The sequence below is a fragment of the Oncorhynchus kisutch genome, unplaced genomic scaffold (genome assembly GCF_002021735.2).
Source record: "Oncorhynchus kisutch isolate 150728-3 unplaced genomic scaffold, Okis_V2 scaffold2739, whole genome shotgun sequence".
Lineage (NCBI taxonomy): Eukaryota > Metazoa > Chordata > Actinopteri > Salmoniformes > Salmonidae > Oncorhynchus > Oncorhynchus kisutch.
In genome coordinates, this window is record NW_022264684.1 from 7,669 (window position 1) to 12,500 (window position 4,832).

Here is a 4,832-nt window from a genome sequence, read left to right on the forward strand (position 1 = left end):
ACTGGGGACAAATACAGGCTGCTGTGTGCTTTCTGAGGGACAGGTTAGACTGGGGACAAACATGGTCTTCATCCCAAATGGCACCCTGTTCCCTATGGTCTTTGGTCAAACGTAGTACACTATATGGGGAATAGGGTGGCATTTGGGACACAAACATCGAGTAGACACCACAGAGACAGGGGAGGCATCACCAGACTTCCTTAGATATCACACACACACACACACACACACACACACACACACACACACACACACACACACACACACACACACACACACACACACACACACACACACACACACACACACACACACACACACACACTCCCCTCTAACAGACAACACCGTTGTGGCAGGATGGGTCTCTCCTACGGTGAGAAGGGTGGGTCCTTGTTAGAGTTTCCTCACAACGAATGAGAAAAACAGGCAGACAGGGAGTTGAACAGACAGACTGATAATATAATATTGACTTAGAATGACATAATGACATAGAGAGAGGAGGTGAGGGGGGAGTGAGAGGGAGAGAGAGAGAAAGAGGGAGAGAGAGAGAGAGACTGGGAGATAGATATATTTTGATTTGATTTATTAGCATCCCCATTAGCCGACGCCAACTGTGACAGCCGGTCTTACTGGGGTCTGACACTTAACAAAAAATACATTACAGACAAAATACTTTACAATTTACACACATGTAGTAACATGAACATGTGGTGTGTGTGTACATCTATCAGTTCCACAGACATGTCAGTACATACACACAACAAGTAGGTCACATGGGGAGAGGCGTTGTGCCGTGAGGTGTTGATGTATTTGTTTATTGAAACCAGGTTGTTCACTTGCGCTGTATAAGATGGAAGGGAGATCCATGCAGGGGCCAGCTGCAGCTTAACTAGGTCTTTCTTTGCAGCATTTGACCACATGACTTTACAATTATCAAGATAGATTAAAACTAGAGCCTACAGGACTTGCTTTGTGGAGTGTGGTGTCTATAAAAGCAGAGCATCTTTTTATTACGGACAGACCTCTCCCACATCTTTACAACCATTCAATCTATGCTTTGACCATGACAGTTTACAATCTAAGGTAACACCAAGTCATTTGGTCTCCTCAATTTGTTTAGCAGCCACACCAACAACGGCCACCCCATTCCAAAACTGACTGCAACTCTTTGTGAAGAGTTTCAGGGACTTCATTAGCTGTGGTTGCTGATGCGTATATGGTTGAATCATCAGCATATATCAGGGATCATTAACTAGTTTCAGCCGCGGGACAATTTTTTATTGAGCGGCTGGTCGGGGAGCCGGAACTTAATTAGAAATAACAATAATTTGCTCAGAAAACTTGGTGGGCCAAATAAAACCACCCGCGGGCCACATTTGTCTATCTTTTTATCAGCGACGTATCACCCGTAACAACAACCTTTTCAACTTCTGGCCCAGGTCTAACCCGACCCTGACATATTGGGCTTTTCTCATTTGGGCCAAAGTCCGTCCTCCGTGCTCTTTCCTCTCTCCTCGCTTCTCTTTCCTCTCTCCTCTCCTCTCTTCTCGTTCCTCTCTCCTCTCTTCTCTTTCCTCTCTCCTCTCCACGCTTCTCTTTCCTCTCTCCTCTCCTCTCTTCTCGTTCCTCGTTCCTCTCTTCTCTTTCCTCTCTCCTCTCTTCTCTTTCCTCTCTCCTCTCCTCTCTTCTCTTTCCTCTCTCCTCTCCTCTCTTCTCTTTCCTCTCTCCTCTCTCTTTAATCCTCTCTCCTCTCTCCCCTCTCCTCTCTTCTCTCTCCTCCCTCCTCTATCCAGTGGAGACTAGCGTGTAGCCTATTTGACAGACAGATGGCGCCGTAGGGGAGGGCTGCCATTTTATCAGCTCTCAACCCACCATGCTATTTTATTAGTTTTTTTCGGTTCGTAACTTGTTTTCTACATAATGTTGCTGCTACCGTCTCTTATGACCGAAAAGAGCTTCTGGACATCAGAATTGTGATTACTCACCTCAAACTGGATGAAGAGTTCTTCTTCAATGAGTCGGGCGGGAGGGATATACTACTACAGACACCTGACCAGGCCCAGATCCCCGTGATTCGCTGGAGATTTAGTGGAAAAAGATCTGGGTGCCTTGTGAGGATCAGGCGACGAGTGAGTAATCTGCCCTTGCCTTCCGTCCTGTTAGCTAATGTTCCATCGCTGGAAAATAAATGGGACGAGCTGAAAGCACATATATTCTACCAACAGGACATTAAGAACTTCGTAGCTGTACTTACCACCACAGACTGATGCTGGCACTAAAACCGCGCTCAATAATCTGCATACCGCCATAAGCCAACAGGAAAACGCTCATCCAAAAGCGGCACTCCTAGTGGCCAAAGACTTTAATGCAGGGAAACTCATTTCTATCAGCATGCTAAATGTGCAACCAGAGGAAAACAAATTGTAGACCACCTTTACTCCACACACAGAGACACATACAAAGCTCTCCCTCGCCCTCCATTTGGCAGTTCTGAGCATAAATCTATCCTCCTGATTCCTGCTAACAAGCAAAAATAAAAGCAGGAAGCACCGGATTCTCATCGACATCACCAACAAACTAACATGGTCCAAGCACACCAAGACAGTGGTGAAGAGGGCACAACAAAACCTAATCCCCCTCAGGAGACTGAAAAGATTTGGCATGGGTCCTCAGATCCTCAAAAGATTTTACAGCTGCATCATTGAGAGCATCCCGATGGGTTGCATCACTGCCTGGTATGGCAACTGCTCGGCCGTCGACCGCAAGGCACTACAGAGGGTAGAGGTCCTGCAATCCAGGACCTCTATGTCAGGCGGTGTCAGGGGAAGGCCCTAAAAATGGTCAAAGACTCCAGACACTCTAGTCATAGACTGTTCACTCTGCTACCGCACGGCAAGAGATACCGGAGCACCAAGTCTAGGTTCAAGAGGCTTCTAAACAGCTTCTACCCCCAAGCCATAATACTCATGAATAGCTAATGGAATGGCTACCCAGACTATTTGCATTGCCCCACCCCCTGGAACGCTGCTACTCTCTGTTATTATCTATGCATAATCACTTTAAAAACTTGACCTACATGTACATATTACCTCAATTACCTCGACACCGGTGCCCCCGCACATTGACATGGACTCTGTAGCGGTACCCACATTATAGAGCCCCGCTATTGTTATTTACTGCTGCTTTAATGATTTGTTATTCTTATCTCTTACTTTTATTGAGGTATTTTCTTAAAACTGCATTGTAGGTTAAGGACATGTAAATAATACACATTTCACTACTGTATCAGGTGCATGTGACAAATATATAATTTGATTTGATTTGACAGACAAGCAGACAGGTAGACAGGCATTTAGACAGACAGACAGACAGACAGTCAGGTCGACAGACAGGAAGTAGGATAGACAAGCAGACAAGTAGACACGCAGACAGTTGACAGACAGACAGAGAGACAGACAGACAGACAGACAGGAAAACAGGTAGACAGACAGACAGACAGACAGACAGACAGACAGACAGACAGACAGACAGACAGACAGACAGACAGACAGACAGACAGACAGACAGACAGACAGACAGACAGACAGACAGACAGACAGACAGGCAGACAGGCAGACAAGTAGACAGTCAGTCAGATAGGCAGAGAGACAGGCAGACAGACAGATCGGCAGTAGAGAAACAGTATAATGGCTCAGTAATTGTGTGTTGTATTGAACAAGGGGAGCGAGACAGGCTGAGACAGAGATTGATATACTAGACTGTAGTGTGGTTGTGTGCAGGGACAGAGACAGACAGATATTTACTGTAGTAGGTGGTTGAGGGTTGGGTTTGTGTGTAGGGGAAGAGAGACAGCTAGACTAAGAGAGATTGATTGTGGGTGAGACTGAAGATGACAGACGGAGATAGAAAGACAAAGACGGGTGACAGAGAGAGAACCAGAGAGAGAGAGAGAGAGAGAACCAGAGAGAGAGCAGAGAGAGAGAGAGAGAACCAGAGAGAGAGAGAGAGAGAACCAGAGAGAGAGAGAGAGAGAGAGAGAGAGAGAACCAGAGAGAGAGAGAAAAAAATAGTCTCATGGTGACCTCATGGCATGTCATCTTCAGAGAATAAAACATCTGGTCTCCCAAGGAGTCAGACACAGGTCACTATAGGGTGACATCACATGCACGCACATACAAACATACACACCTCCCCTTTAAGAACTTGTCCTCTCAGTAGTGTGTTAAATGTGGGAGTACTGACTGTAGTGTTGAGATATGACAGCACAGTGAGAGGTTGACCATGATTGAGACTGCCAGCTAATAGCGCATTCATTTACAACACTAGCAGAGACACAGAACACACACACACACACACAAGAACACGCACGAACCCACGCACATACACACAAAGACAATGTCGTTCATTCATAAGACTGTAACAGCATGTGAAACAGGGGACTCTCGCCAAGGTGACAATGGTGAGTGAGACACACACAAACACACGCACACACACACAGACGTGGGTTTTGGGTGTAAGCTTTGGTCACAGTGACCTGGCTGAACAGTGAACTCTGGCTCACCTCATTGGTCGATCTCACCGCAGCCTCTCACACCTTATGCCTATTGGCTGAGACCTAGTGCCTACTGACCAGGGCTGAGCTCATTACTCTAGCCCACACTGGAGATGACAGGACACACACACATAGGCAAACACACACACACACACACACCAGTTAGGTCGCTCTAGATCCACGTTGAGATTGGGGTCCCCAGGACGTCGGGGGATGCCTTCAACACCCGCTACTTGGGGTAACAGTGGGCGCTATTATGTCATAGGCTTGTGTTTTACCA